The sequence below is a fragment of the Ursus maritimus genome, unplaced genomic scaffold (genome assembly GCF_017311325.1).
Source record: "Ursus maritimus isolate PB19 unplaced genomic scaffold, ASM1731132v1 scaffold_13, whole genome shotgun sequence".
Taxonomy (NCBI): Eukaryota; Metazoa; Chordata; class Mammalia; order Carnivora; family Ursidae; genus Ursus; species Ursus maritimus.
The window spans coordinates 26026716-26043267 of NW_024423675.1; the positions used below are offsets into that span (position 1 = coordinate 26026716).

Consider the following 16552-nt stretch of genomic DNA (forward strand, 5'->3'; position numbering starts at 1 on the left):
CGTTATTGACTTGTTAGTCGCAGGAGTGAGCAAGCTTTTTCTGAAACTTCCAAGAGAGCTCCTGGTAAACAAAAGGGTTCCTTCATCTGTCAGACTGCTGGGTGGTCACCAGCTACATCAACAAACAGGGATACAGTCACTCACTTCCTCTCCAAACTGCGGTCACTGAGCAGTGAACAACAGTTTCTGGGTTACAGCCATCTACTCCATAAGGTTCACCAGTGCATTGGCAGATTTCCCCGGCCGTCCTGCTGATCTGCTCACTGTGTCCCTGAGCCCGAAGACAGCGGACAGTGTGGCCAGGTAATGATGGCGTACATGGAGCTAGGCCTTCCCTTTTCAGGCTGATGACATGTGATTCTGCTCATACTTGAGGAAAATTATTGTTCTGTTCAAGCCCTACTTAACTGAAGTGACTTATTTTAAAGTGTTCTCCTCTGTTTGTCCCATACATGAGAACCAGGGAAGTCTCTTAGCTGATTGTGAGCCATATTCCTTGACCAGAATGGGGGACTTTTTCTTCTGATTGGCTAACTCATAAGGTTACAGAATCAGACAGTTTCTCGTTATTGTCCCTCATAGCCTGCAACAGAGAAACAATTCAGCAAGAATAGAAACTCTGTAAAAGGGGCGCCTGGGTGGCTCAGTCGGTTAAGCATCTGCCTTCAGCTCACGTCATGATCCCAGGGTCCTGGGATCAAGTTCCACATCGGGCTCTCTGCTCAGCGGGGAGTCTGCTTTTCCCCCTCCCTGTGCTGCTCCCCCTGATTGTGCTCTCTCTGTGTGTCAAATAAATAAATAAAATCTTTGAAAGAAAAGAAAGGGGAAACAAACAAACTAACTAACTCTGTAAAAATTATGTGAAACTCCTGTAGTGGTCATTCTTTTTGCTACAGGGTCTCTCATTCTTAGTGCTATTGTCATTTTGAACTGAAAATTCTTTGTTGTGGGAGATACTGTGTGCATTCTAGGGTACTTAGCAACATCCTTGGCCTCTGTCTACTGGGTGCCAGTAGCAGCACAGCCCCTACCTAGCAAAAATGTCTCTAGACACTGCCAAATATCCAGGAGTTGGGGGGTGGGGGTAACGAAATCAACCCCGATTGAGACGCACTGCTGTAATATGATTAAAGACCTCTTTCTGTATTGGACAGAATCTCCAGGGGTTTCTTCTGAATGAACAGGAGAGTCTGTCAGATATCCCTGCTAAGTTTTTCTTCCCGAAAGGACTATCTTCTTTCTTTTTTCCAACAAGTTGTTATTCTGGTCCTTGATGCCATGTCCTTATCTACAAGACATCAGGTTGTGGAAAGAATATTGAACTATCATCAAAAGACTGAATTTTCCCCAACACTGCCATTATTAATTAGCCTTGATCTTAAGCAAACCCTTTAATTACTCTGAACCTTACCCATCAGTCAAAAAGGTTGTGGGGGCACCTGGGTTGGCCCAGCCGGTTGAGTATCTGACTCAGTTTCGGCTCAGGTCATGATCTCAGGGTCATGAGATTGAGCCCCAAGTTGGGCTCCGCATTAGGTGTGAATGGAGCCTGCTTAAGACTCTTTCTCTCCCTCTCCCTCTGCGCATCCCCACTCCTGTTCACTGTCTCTCTCTTAAAAAAAAATAATAAGGAAAAAGATTGTGGAAATGAGATAAGTGTATATTTGAAAGCACCTTTAAAAATTAAAGAAAGCATCCAGCACCCAGGTCTTGGTTTCTGATATCATTCTTCAGTAAAGTGAACCAGGGCTCTTTGGAGAAACGTCTGACTCTAGGACAGGGGCAGGCAGTGTACAAGATAAGCCTGTCAGATCTTATAGCCTTGGAGTCAGAAAGTAAAGAGGTGCTCAAAAAACGATGATGATGATGGGGTGTGTCAGAGGGACACAGGAATCAACTAACAGCTTCCCATGGCAAAAGCTGGAGCAATTTGAGAACAAAATAAATAAAGTAGTATTGGATTATAACCCAAAGACCCAAAGTATAAAACAAATATCAGTGAGTAGTGCTGATGTAAATGATTGAACAAATAAATAAACGGGGAGAAGGAACTGCTTTCCTATGCAAAAGAATTCCAGCTAATTTATGCAGACACTTTCCCCTCAAGGTGGTGAAATACAACTCCTTACTCCTTATTTGTAGACTGCACGTAGTGACTTCCTTCCAAAGAGTGCAGTATGGAAAGGGGGCAAAAGCGTAACTTCACAGTGGAAAAACCTGACTAGCATGGCCTCAGCCAGATGACCAAGTTGAACTCATATCGATAGGACGGACCCTTGATACGGTATGCTCAGAATGGCATCTGACCTCTGCCATCTTCCATCTGAAAACCCATAACCCCTGTCTCACCATGAGAAAAACATCAGATACGTCTCAGTTCAGGGACGTTCTCATAAAATAGCTAACGAGTATTCTTCAAAACTGTCAAGGTCATCAAAAGCAAGGGAAGTCTAAGAAACTGTAACAGCCTAAAGGAGCCTAAGTAGACATGACCACTAAATGTAATATGATATCCTAGATGGGATCCTGGAACAGAAAAAGGACATTAGGTTAAAACTAAGGAAATATGAATAAAGTGTGGACTTTAGTTAGTAATGTATCAATATTGGTTCATTAATTGTGACAAATATATCATAATATTATAATATGTTAATATCCCAGAAACAGTTGTAAGATACACAGGAATGCTCTGTACTATCTTTGCAATTTTTCCATAATCCAAAATTATTTGGAAGTTTAAAGTTTATTTAAGAAGCCACAGCTAAATTAAGATCCTCTTATAAGTCATGGCCATTTTATCCAGAAGATCTATCATCAAGCTCTAGTATATGTCTAGTTTAGTTTTAAAGGTTATTCATGGAGTCTGTCTCCAACTTCATTCTCATGGTGATGTTTAACATCCTTTCTCAGTCATACTTCATCCCTCCTCCTACTAGCTTGGAATAGTTAGGTTTCTAACATGGAGGCTGAAGAGTATTCCATACAGTTCTTCACCTTGTTGGCATGGATCCCATGCCAGACCAGGCTTACTTTCTCTTATGAGGAAGTCTGCTGTTGGCTCCCTTTTCCTCCTCCCCCTGGTAAGAAGAACAGCTGCCTTTATAGCTTACAGGTGCTTTTTTTAACCAATGTTTGGAAAGTTCCCTGTTTGGTTTCTGTTATCTTGGGTGAGAATGAAAAAACAGTGAGGAGGTGCTCTGGCAGCACCACCCCTTTACCGCTGTGGAAGGAAACAGATCTACCCAACAAATAATGCCACTGGATAGGTACAGAACAGGAATGGAAGAGGGGGAGATCCTTCAGAACGGTAAGACCTCGGAGGAACAATACACTAGAGGATTAACAGTTTTAATGTAAGTAACTAGAACTGTTTCCTCTGTGACATTCTTGCCTTTCTGGCTTTAGCCATGATACTTAACCATGTAATTGGAAGTTGTTCCCACCATCTTTATTTCAGTGAACAGTATTGTTTTAGTCATTCTGTGCATATAGCACTATATGTAAGTATATATTTGAACATGGTACATATAGAAACTGAATTCAGAATTACTGTATTATATAAAGGACAGTGTTCTATAATCTCTCAAGTGGTAATAATCTCTTAGTGATAATAAATTAACCACTCAGGTTTCCCTGATACGACCAGTGACTATGGTATCAACTCAGTAGTGCTTTTCAGCTCAAGCTGAGCATTTCCCTTAGTCAAGTCTACTGGTGATCTCCAAAGTAGGTGTTTTACATGACAATAATAACATAAATCATATGTGCTTAATGTCTCTCCAGAGACTTCTCATTTAGGCTTATTTGTCATCCATCCCACCCAAGAAGTAGGGAAGGTAATACATGGCCACAATCTGACCAGTGAGGACAAGGACACACAGCCGAAACACAGGTGTAAAGCCTGAGCCACCTGATTCTGGGCAGTGTTTCCCCTTCTAGCCCACACTGCAGCCTTGGCATGGTTTCATGATATAATTACTATTTTTACTTTTAAAAATGCTCTCTCTGGACCAAATCATGTTTGTTTGCTATTTTGATCCAAGGCCACACCGTCACTGTATGCAGCCACGACTGATAATTTTAGGAATGGTGGACTGAAGTTAACTTAGAGGAGCGCTAACCAAGAGAACTTTCTCAGTGATGGAATGTTCTATGTCTGCGCTGCCCAGTGTGGTGGCCACTAGCCACGTGTGGCTGTTGAGCACTTGAAATGTGGCCGGGGCATTGCAGGAACTGCAAAATTTTATTTAATTTTAGTTAATTTAACTTTAAATAGCTACACGTGGCTAATGACCACCATGTTAGACAGCGTGGGTCTAGACAGTGCAGGGATCCTCCATTATGACCAGGTTCCTCTTACACATTACCTCTCAGCATTGCTTGGGGACACTTGGCCGTTCTTTGCCGTTCTTTTAGAGAAGAATTATTTTTGAGGACCTTTTTTTCTTACGCTTAGGATATTTGGAATACATAAATAGGCAGCACAAAGTTTCTTCTGAATTATGACCCACTTAAATTTAAAGCTGTGAGATCTCTGATCAACACTATAAAGTAAAATTCAGGTTAGGGGCACCATTGGGTGGCTCTGTTGGTTAAGCATCCGACTGTTGATCTCAGCTCAGGTCTTGATCTCAGGGTTGTGAGTTCAAGCTCCACATTAGGCTCCATACCCCGTGTGGAAAAAAAAAAATTTCCTGAATTTAGTTCACCATAGTCTTTTTGGTAGAAATGAGAAGACAGTGATCCGTATGTCTTTGATTACACCTCTAAGAGATTGAACCTTTAGAAAATTATTATTGGCAAGAGGTTTATTTAACTCTAAAAACAAAGGGCTGTTTTCTTTCACAGATACAAATCTGTTATTTGATGCCTGCAAAGTTCAGTAGCACTTTAAATCAGGATTGCGTGATATTTACAGAGCCCAACAAAAATCCAGTCGACATGATGTTTCCATCAGATTCAATGGAATTCTGAGATTATAGTCAGGGAGAAGGGGAACTGTGGTTTAGAAATTCATAATGCATTGCAGAGCGACATTATAATATTAAAACAGCAGCCGTTTTCATTACTCTTGTTAAATTGAACAACTAAATTTAGAAGCTCTATGGAAGAAATTAGAGTGACATTTCTTTTTTTTTTTTTTTAAGATTTTATTTATTTATTTGACAGAGATAGAGATAGCCAGCGAGAGAGGGAACACAAGCAGGGGGAGTGGGAAAGGAAGAAGCAGGCTCATAGCGGAGGAGCCTGATGTGGGGCTCGATCCCATAACGCCAGGATCACGCCCTGAGCCGAAGGCAGACGCTTAACCGCTGTGCCACCCAGGCGCCCCTAGAGTGACATTTCTTAATTATCCAGCAGGTCCTTGACTGGAAAATTTCAAGGAATGAGGAAAAGACAAAATGTAACAGATAATACTAGGAGTAATATAAAAATTCAGAAAAGAAGTAGGGGTGCTATCGCATCAGAGGCTTTTTTTTTTTTCCTTCTAACATGGCTTTTGACTTCTTCAAAGAAATGTTTTTTAATTAGGCTTAAGAGACAACTATCTTCCACAGATTATGATATTAGAAAAACACTTTTTATGCTGGGAGACAGGAAATAGTGAAATTGATCTAAAATGTTATGTGCTGTAAATTTGAAGAAAGTTACCAAATGCTTGCTTTTTAATCCTGAACAGTCTTTTGATGTTGTGTTACATAGATTCTCTTTTGATCTGACCTTTTAATTTCTAATATCCTCACATTTGTTTCTGGTTTCTTGAATTCATCGTTATGGTCATGAAAATACTGTGTCAGTTTTTTATAATTACTGTTGTCAAATACTGTTAAACATGAACGTATTTTCAGCTAATAGAATATTTTCAGTCCCCATAAGCCCTGCTCATGCTCCTTTCCGGCCAATATCCCTTGCCTGCGGGGACATCTAACAGCAAAGACCAATTTTGTCTGATTTCTAACTTTATTTAAGTAGAATTAGGCTCTGTGTGCTCTTATGTCTGGCGTCTTCAACATTATGTGTCTATAATTCATCCATATTGTTGAATGTAACAGTAATTTATTGATTTTCATTACTGGGCAAGATACCATTATGGCTGTACCACAGTTCATGTAATCATCTAGACAATTTATGTAATGATTGATAGACATTTGGGTAAATTTAAATTGGGGACTATTACAAATAATGCTTATGTACCTGTTTTCCTCTTCTTCTCAGATCTATACGTAAAAGGAGAATCACTGCATTGTATGGTAATAAGTGTGTGTATGTTTAGTTTGGGTAGACACTGCCAAACAGTTTTTCAGAGTACTTGTATAGTATAGGAGAGTTCCCGATACTTTATATTTTCAGTATCCTCACCAATGCTTGAGATTGTCAGGATTTTTTTGTGGAGTGGGGGGAACCACTTAACATCTGTAATAATAATCATAATTTTGCTTTTGGAAAAAGCTAGTCAGGAACTGCTGGCTTAACAGTTTTAGGCCACACACACCCCTGCACGCGTGCGTGCACACCCACACACACACAGACACACACACACACACACAGAGTGAACATCAAATGCTCCCACTCCCAGCTTGCCATAGACCCATCCAGAAAACACGTGGAAGTTCACTTTGGGCAATATGATTGCAGTTTGGTCCTGCAGAGAAGCCGTTGGGTAAGACACAACGGTGCACTGCTGTGAGCCTGAAGACTTTTGGTGGGGTAAGAAATACTTGAGGAGGTAGTAATACTAGAATTTTCCAAGTGCTCTTAGAGTGTGCCTGGTGAATTTTCATTTTAAGTAGTTTGACACAAATAGCTCTCAGTTCACCCAGTTGAATTCAGCAAACTTTTTTGGTGAGTGCTTCACTCCCAACCTTGAATGTTACAGAAATGCAAAAGGAATGAAAGATAATGACTAAAAAAGATACAAAAAGATGCTCTACTTTGAGTCAGCAAAATGCACAGTATAATAAATGGATGCCCATTTGCATTTGGTGGATTGGCAAAAATGATGTCCGATGACTTGCTACAGTGAGAGTAGTGTACGGGTGTGCAGCTATGTACTGCTAAAGTGTCATAACCGCTCTGGAAGGAAGCTCGATGTAGCTATGGAAATTAGGAGTGTACAGAGGCGGCTGGCTGGCTCAGTCGGAAGAGCATACAACTCTTGATCTCAGGGTTGTGAGTTTGAGCCCCATGCTGGGTGTAGAGACTACTTAAATAAATAAAAGTTTTAAAAAAAAATTAGAAGTGTACATCCTGACTCAGCAGTCTCATTTGTAGGAACGAGCCCTAGAGCACAAGAAACCATCCCCAATGATGTTGACCCTAAAATTTTTAATCATGAAAAAAACTCTTCAATAGAGGACCGGCAGGGTGCCTGGGTGGCTCAGTCAGTTAAGCGTCTGCCCCTGGGCTCAGGTCATGATCCCAGGGTCCTGAGATCAAGCCCCGCATCGGGTTCCCTGCTCCGTGGGGAGTTTGCTTCTCCCTCTCCCAAATTGCTTTCTCTCTCATTCTCTCTCTCTCAAATAAGTATATGAATTTTAAAAATTCTTAAAAAAAAAAAAAGGACTGGCATAGCCGTCTGGGGTATATTCATACATGGATTACTGTGCCATAGTTAAAAAGAATGAAACATCTCTAGGATATAAGCTCTGGAAGGGCAGGGGCTTGGCTTTTGTTCATTCCCGTGTCTCCAGCCACTGGACCGATGCATGGCAGGCCTGTGGTACATGCTTAGGAGTTATCAGTAGAATGCATCTCTAAGTACAGGGCTGACCTCCAAATCCTGCTGCCGAGTGAAAAAGCAAGTTGTAGAAAATCTGTTTTATAAAATACATATGCATGTATGTAAGTTCATAAAAACTTACTGGAAAAGTATACACCAGCATGTGATATACATATGTGTGTTCGCGTGTCTATGAAAACTTGCATGGAAAGACATACACCAAAATGACAACAGTGTTACCGCTTAAGGGCAAACAAAGGGAAGGGACAGAATTTGGGAATAGTATTCAGTGAAGACATCAGACTTTTCTAGTGTCTCAACTTTGGAAAAGGATACTATTTTCTCCACGGAAATCTTTAGTAAAAGGCGAAAGATTTATACGATCTGAAGAGAAACCAGAGTATAGGATACTATTTTCTTATATGAAGTAATTACAAGATAATTTTAAAATGACATTTTACTACGGCAAGATGATTTCCTTGTTGTCTGGCAGGTTGAAATACGCTGGGTAAAGAGCTCCTCCCTCCAGAGCCCCACAGCCTACACACAGCCATACAGAGTGGCCAAGCTTGCTGGATTTAGTTTCCCAAAGGGAATTCCTCGAATATATGGAATAAATTGGGGAAAAAAAAAACCCATAGTGATTCTGCATATTTAGGAATCAACCAGCTATTTGTGTTTTCCTCTTCATTCTGATTTTATATTTGAAGAATACATTAAAAAGTGTTTATTTGAAAAGAGAAGGATTTATTTGCACTAACTACATTCACATCTTTACAAAAGGCTTTAAAATACCTTAAGAAAGGGATAAAGAAGGTTAATAGAAGCAGACAGTAAGAGATGTGGAATGGAAGGATCAGGAAACCGGGCAGTTCTGTGATGCCGTGTAGCTCATAGCATCGCACAGCTGGCTGGCTGTGCTTAAGCCGGGCTGGTTAGCAGAGAGGGCCTACTAGTGCCGAGCACTGCCCTGAGGGCTTCATGGACATTGTCATGTTTAAGCCACATGAGAACGTTATGGGATGGCTTCTGTTATTATCGTCTCATAGCCAACAAACAACCAAGTGTACGACTGAAACTCGAATCAGGACTAATTTGGATCTGGGCTACCCAGGACCACATGCTATAAAGTGTGTGTGTGTGTGTGTGTGTGTGTGTGTGTGTGTGTATCTGTGTGTATTTGCTCCATACAAAACTGCTCTGTCCTTCGAAGATTNNNAGGAATGAAATTGCCATTCTCCTTAAGTCAACAGCAATAGCTATTAACTTAATGAAGTTACCTGCAAATTATGAATTCTTTTTCCCCTTCCCTCCTACTCTGTTCTAAAATGATTTTATTTGCTGGCATGAGACATTAAATTAAACTCCTTTTGAGATTTTAAATGGAGTTTTTATCTGGAAGGAAGAATGTTTATTGTAGTTTTCAGAGAAATTGAGCTGCTTCTGGTCATCTGAGAGGTCTAGTGAGATTTCCTTCCATTCACATTTCTGTTCATTGAGTGCACGTAGTTCATTTGGTTTTTATTGCTGACATTTGCCAAACCCCATGAGTAAAATATTTGCCTCATTTAATTTGAATTTTGAATGTTTCCTTCTTGGTTATTGAGTAATTGCAGGCTTTCGGGTTCTCTGGATTTATGTTGACAGACGCCTTTCCTTCCAAAAAGAAATAGTCTGATCACTTATGTCATATGCTTTCTTAACAAATTTTTTCTAGGTCAAAAGAAAGGCAGAATATAATTTTTCATCAGTAAATAGTTTATTACAATGTTCTTTTATTCAGGTCTTCTGGGAACTTATAGTATCTGCCTTAATAACTAGACCTATTTTCTGCTTCGAGCAGATTTGTTGTACCTTGTTCTCTGAAAGGTTGAAGATATACACTAAGTATACACCAGCATTTCTACTACTTCTAAGACCTTTTAGCCTTGAGATTCCGTTTAGCTAAAATTTATGATAAGTAGGCCTTATCATAGATTTAGCTTAGATTAGCGAAAATAGTTTACATTGAGCGGAAATAAAGTTTACCTTTGACTACAGAAGAAATGGCTCATTTTATTAAACCATATAATACTGTATACTAAGATTTCAGATGAGTATATCTAACTTCCTTGAGAGAAGTTTTAATTGCATTGCCTTTACTGAATGTCTTCTGTGTTCCTAGAATCTGGTTACTGTAATGCTAATCACTATAATGGCACAAAGAAAATCGCTTTATGGAGCGTAAGGGGAAGGTAAAAATCTATTATGCAACTAGCGAGCTGTATAGAGTATGTGAGCAAGAACACAGTGGTGGGCATATTCAAGGGAGAGAAAAAATGAGAAAAAGTAGGAATTGAGCAGACTCCCAAATGCAAAGTGGAATTGAGAAAAGCAGAGAAGGAGTCGAATTTGAGGTGAAGAGTGGGAGGGGCCGGACAGCAGACGTTCTGGGCGGAAGCACGGGGGCAAATCCGTCCTGTTGTTGAGGCAGGAAGACGACCTGTGCCTCCCTGCAGGCTTCCCAGACCGCCCTGAAGTCCATGCTGTGTCGTCTGCGTCTGCTCTCTGCTGAGGTGCTCCTGCTCCCCTTCCCCACATGCTGACTGCCCCTCACGGACCCAGGCCAAACTAAATCTCAGCCTTCTCTCGAGAGCTCACCTTGCCTGCCTGAGAAGTGGCTCTTTTCCTCGCCAGCAGCGCTGGCCGGCTGGTCCTCTGCCTTGCCCCGCGCACTTTGGGCTGCATTTCAGTTCCAGTTGTCCCCGCCGCACTGAGGCCTTCTTGTAGGAGGGAACCAGCCATCTCGGTGTCCTGGATGCCAGCAGGGTGCCTGGCCCCAAATAGGCACTCAGTAGGTGAACTGTGTGTTTTGGGAATGAGTGAGAAAAATAATTCTCTACCTACATTTCATATTAACATCAATAGCATCCATAGTCGTAGAAATAAAGAGAGAAAGCAGAAAAATATCTTTTTTGTAAAACCTTTACTAATATATGATTAGATATATGTAAAGAATGAATCCTTAACATTATTTTTAAGATTTTTCATGTTAACCCAGCAGGATTGTTTTTTGATTTTTGGTTTTAAAAGTCTCCTATCATAAGTGTTTAAGGAATACATATGATTATCGTCTTAATAGGACGGTAGGTTTGTTAGTTCAGAAAAATAGCCAAGATATAAACTGGCTGTGTTTAGCAAAACTGGAAGGAGATACAGTGAAAGAAATAAAAGGAATCTGGCTAGAGGAGAAAATAGAGAAGGTAAAGATTGCTGCCTAGAGTCAAATACCCTCTGGAAGCCAGCCATACCCAGCGTTCGTCACCTGCGAAGCCTTCCTGCCCAGGTTCCCGCTGTTTTCTCCCTGAGAGCCTGCCCAGTCTGCCCGAGGCTGCCCCCTGTGTTAGGTTCGAAGCCCTGCCAGCCGTGTCCCCAGGCTTCCTCTCCTCTCTGTCTCCTGATGGATTATTGTAGCCATGGGGCTGCCTCCCCATCACGAACTGATTGTTTATGTTCTTCTGGGAGCTGGATTTAGGGTAGTGTGTATATACTAAAATGCTGTCTGGGCTTTCTTTTCAACTATATACTTCAGGAGAAGGACCAGGTTAGAAGAAACACAGTGAAAGTTCTATTTGAGCACTTGAGTCCTCAGTGGGAGGCAGGTTTTTTTTTAAGACATTTGTATGAAATGTACCCTATAATATCTACCTTCTGACTCCTTCGTACCTGATTGTTCCTGAGCTCTGCGTGCCTCAGACCTAGAGAAGTCTATGGTAACTCTTTTTTTTTTGTTGAGAGAGTGTGAGCCAGGTGGCCAGGGCAGCCAGAAGGAAAGGGAGAGAGAGAATCCCAAGCAGGCTCCATGCCCAGCGCAGAGCCCGACAAGGGGCTTGATCTCACAACCTTGAGCTCATGACCCAAGGCAAAATCTAGAGTCAGCTGCTTGAAAGACTGAGCCACCCAGGCACCTCAGTGGTAACTTTTTAAAAAGCAATAAGCATTGGCACCTCTCTGAGCCTACTTTGCCCCAAGATATCCTGTTTTAGTTCTCATTTTTTCCAGCTTTCTTCTGGAGGAGGTGAAAGGTTTCAAATCAGAATCATCAGTGGGCCTGCTTCCTCTGGCGAAAACAAAACCTTTTAGATGGCTATGTACCTGGCAAATACATTTAAAAACTATCTGAGATGAAACTTACAGTGTATCTCTTTGAAGCTTGCCCCTGAAACTGGTTCCAGTTTTGACCTGGAGGCATCTTTACTTTGCTGTACCAAGGAAAACATTCTTGTTTCCTCTGCAGCTAATTTGTAAGGCTCTGTTTCGGCAACAGTGCCTTTATTCTCCCCAGGCTACAAGCTCTTTAGGTCCTTCTCATGATGTCATCATGTCATCATGTGCATTTCTTGGATCTTTCTACTTCCTCTGACATTAACCAGGAAAATATTACCAGCCGTTAGCTTTCAGCCGTGGGCTTGCGGTGTCTTGCTGTGACCCGTGCCCTTTCTCTATTTACAAGCAGACCAAATGGGCCTGAAAACATTCTATTCAGAGACTGAAAAAGTCTACCAGAATCATAAAGACAATGACAAAGGCGTATTTAGATTTGTTTCAGCAAGGAGAACCCTCTTCTGGCCCAGTAGAACGGACTGTTAGAGGACCCAGGCCAGAGAATAATTGAGGGGCAAGTACAAAATGCCTGGGGATCTGCCATAATGAAAAAATACGCAAAGGTGTTTATATTATCTTTCAAGAAGCAGTTTTACCACTAATGATTTTTGAATATTCATTTTGCTTGAAAGACTACATAACCTTAAAACAGTCTCTCAAGGGACGCCTGGGGCAGCTCAGTCGGTGAAGCATCTGCCTCCGGCTCAGGTCATGATCCCGGGAGCCTGGGATCGGGCTCCCTGCTCAGCGGGGAGCCTGCTTCCCCCTCTGCTCCTACCCCTGCTCGTGCTCATTCTGTCTCTCACAAATAAATAAATAAAATCTTGTAAAAAAAAGTGTCTCAGATTAATGAACTTAGTAATTATTCTCAGTACTTTCTAATACTAAGTTATAACTGTCATTTATTGTTCCTGTCCTATGATTATGAAATACCATATTTATATCAGGAATCAGCAAATGTTTTCGCAGAGGACCAGGCTTTATGTAGATACTTAGATAACCGTGTTAAGCTGTAAAAAACTTTTCTCAGCTGGCAAGCTGTGGTTGGCCAACTCTGGTCTTTATGATCACCTGGTAAATTTTGTCCAGTAGCTCTCCCCTCACACACAGTTCGACCATTATTAATCCTCTACTGTTTGCCAGACATCAGGAATGTAAAAATTGTAAAGACAGTTCATTTTCTGAAAGATCACACAGTCTTGGGAGGAAGAAAAGTATATAGACACACTTACTACAGGTGTTTACTAGTGTGTAGTGCAGTGCATGTCGTCAGCGGTGTTCAGAGGCATTGGGCCTGGGGAGGGCTGCGTGGAGAACATGGTCTGGTGACGAGCTGCAGACACGCCTAATCAGCAAAGGGAGGACAGTGCATTCCAGGAAGAGCAATACTGTCTGTCCCTTAATGTAATACAGTTGTTTTGTTTTGTTGCCTATCTCAGTGTAAGATCTCTATTCAAGGATCGTTACATGGATAACTTCAGCTTAGTAACTACAAAGTACTCCGATAGGAATTCTGAGGAAGAGCCCATTATTCAGTAATTACATAGCAAAATAGGATGACGTTTAAGGACCTTGACCTCTGCTTTTTTTTTTTTTTTTAATTTTAGAGCAGGGGGTGGGGCAGAGGAAGAGAGAGAATCTTAAGCAGGCTCCATGCCCAGCACAGAGCCTGATGCTGGGCTCGATGTCACAACTCTGAGACCACAACCTGAGCCAAAACCAACAGTCAGATGCTTAATCGACTGAGCCACCCAGCTGCCCCTCTGCGTTTTCTGAATGTGTTATTTTACTTTCATAGACACTGATCACCAGATAATTTAGATCTAAAACAAACATGTAAGCAACGAGGTTAACATACATTATGTAAGTGAGGGGGGTTACATAAGGTTTAGTGAACTGGGATTTCTGAGCACCGTATTCCATTCCCAGATTTGTCACTGACTAGTTTTGAGCAAAATCTGTAGTCTCTACTCATCTTTAAAATCTATGAATTAGAATCTATTAATTCATCTGTAACAGGACAGGGTTGAAGTAGGAGATTTCTGAGGCCCCTTCCAGTTCTAGATACTGTAACTATAATTAGAGTGCATGTCAGTAGATACTTTTTTCCCCTGTGGAAATCTTAACTTGATTTGTCCAAATCTCAGACTCTCACTTATTTGAATCCCCATCAATCCCAAAGGCCTTGAACTGTGGTAACTATCCAAGAAAAAAAGGGGGGGGGATTTTTGGTGTCCTTGAAGTGATAGAGTGCCCAGACGTCGTACCCTCTGGAGAGGGAGTACCACACAAGTTCTGAAAGGAGACTGGCTACATTCAGATCCTGGCTCTGCCACATTCTGGCTTTGTAGCTTTGGGCAGGTTCCTTAGCCTCTCTGCGTCTCAGTTTCCTCAACTGCAGAATGGGAATAATAGAGGGCCTACTTCACAGGATTGTTATTATAAGTATTAAATCCATTCATAGTTGTAAATGTCTTAGAATTGTGTTTGGCAAAAATAAGCACTCAAAGTATGTCAGTTATTATTATCAAACAGATAACTGTATATAAGTCCATTTATAAAATTTGATATTAAGACCATTACAATTTTAAAATAAATGATAATGCCATTGGAAATTGCTCAAATATGATGGTGAACAAAAAAACACAGGTAAAAAAAAACTATATGTGGTATGCTTAAAATTACCATAAAGTTGCATATGAATAGAGCATATCCTGGCAGGAATCACACCAAAATATTTGTATGTTTGGTAGCTGGTCTGAAAAAAGAGCCTCTAATGAATTATGCCTCCCAGACTTCACACCCATCTGTTTTCTTTTCCTTAAAAACAAGCTGGCCCCGTCTAATCAGTAAAATACAACAGAAATGACCCCATGAGACTTCTAAAGCTATGTCATAAGAGTCCCTGGAGGTTTTACGTCAGTATTTTGAGGCAAGTCGAGCTCATCCCGAGACTGGCACGCTGTGGTAAAGCCCAGGCTGGCTGAGTAGAAAGGTGCTTCGCCAGCGCTCATCCTTCCTGCCATCCCAGCCCAGGTGAGCCAGTGAAGGAATCCTTAGATGATTCCAGACCCAGTGACATTTGAGTGACACACCCCAAGTGAGAGCCACCCAGCTGAACGCTGAAGCCCGTCAACCCTCAAAACCACGAGATAGGATAATATACTGCTGTTTTAAGTAAACCGTTCTGTGAGGTGGATTTTTATACAGCAGTAGAAAACCCAGTACAATGAATTTTCTATACCAAGAATGTATCATTTAATAAAATCAGTAATTTAATCTCTTTAAATAATGTTGTTTTCAACATCAGTGTAGTTTCAATGTTAAGAGTATTATGTTTTATATATGTTTTTAAGTTGTACATTTGGTAATTTTCAACCCACAAACTAACAAGAACAATACTTTAGCCACCCTAAATAAATGTATGTTTATTGGACTTCACACATGTAGCAAAGTACAGGGTGGTCCAGGAATTATATTTATTTGTGTAGAAATTCTCTATCAACTATTACAGAGAATCTCCTTTTTTCTAAGACCTGTGTGTAAGATTTCTCTTAACAATGACAAACGGGCCATATTGAATGCTTTTTTTTTTTCTTATATTGGATTGCTCTCGTCTGGGAAATCTAAATCTATGGTTCTTAACTCCTCGGGCGCCCTGTGTCCCCAGCCCCAGGAATCTGATGTAAACCAGAGCACCCGGAGCTGCTCGGCTCCCTCAGACACGCACAGAAACAGTGAGGAGCACAGTGTTGCAAAAAGTGTGAGGATTTCATTCACCCACTGAAGCCCATGTAGGTACTTTGCATTAAGAATTCTGATCTGGGGGAGCACCTGGGGGGCTCAGTCGGTTGAGTGTCTGATTCTTGATTTTGGCTCAGGTCGTAATCTCGGGGCCCTGGGATTGAGCCCCGTATCAGATGTTTCCCTCTCCCTTTCCCCTCCCCCCATTCATGCACATTCTTCCCCCCCCCCAAATGAATAAATAAATCTTAAAAAAAAAAAAAGAATTCTGATCTAGGGCATTATTATTCCTCAAGACCCCTCAAGCAGTAATGCTGAGCATTACACGTGGATCCTGTGTAGTTGTGTTTGCTCTATTAAAGAGATGTTAACACTTTCCTATTTTATCAAGTCCGTAATTTCAAGTTTTATATTACAAAAGTACAATTTCTGCCAGAATAATTATTTGGACTAAAATGGCTCACTAATTTAAACTTTAGTATTTTTAATGAATCATCGAGCCTTACATCGAAAACCGGGGATGTACTGTATGGTGACTAACATAATATAATAAAAAATCATTATAAAAAAAAATTAAACTTTAGTATTTTTTCCCTTTTTTTTTTTTTTAATTGACGATGGAGTAACTGTCCATGTGGCGTTTTACAAAAACATACAGAGGATACACTGACGCAGGCCAGATTTGGGTGGAACGTGTGGTGGAAAACGGAGTAACGCCTCATGAAAAGAACTGCTTCCCTAAATTCTGGGGGTCCTGGGACTCCATACCTAGCAGGGCTTTCCCGTTTGTATCAGACCCTGTGAGACCAGATACTGGACAAGTAACCCTTGGTGACTATAATCCTTATGTGTGTGCGGAAGTGGAGTTCCTCCCAGTCAGTCATAGTTCTGCATACTTTTGGCTTTATGAGTAAGAAAAGATACTTGTGAAGACACAGCATGTTC

At 41.1% G+C, this 16552-nt stretch overlaps 1 protein-coding gene and 1 pseudogene across 3 annotated transcripts in view; one reads left to right on the forward strand and one right to left on the reverse strand.

The window, feature by feature from the left end:
- The window catches only part of NT5DC1 (5'-nucleotidase domain containing 1), a 142957-nt gene that overhangs the window by 85717 nt on the left and 40688 nt on the right, over window positions 1-16552 (forward strand). The window lies entirely within an intron of this gene.
- Window positions 8016-8124, reverse strand: LOC121102322 (annotated as a pseudogene).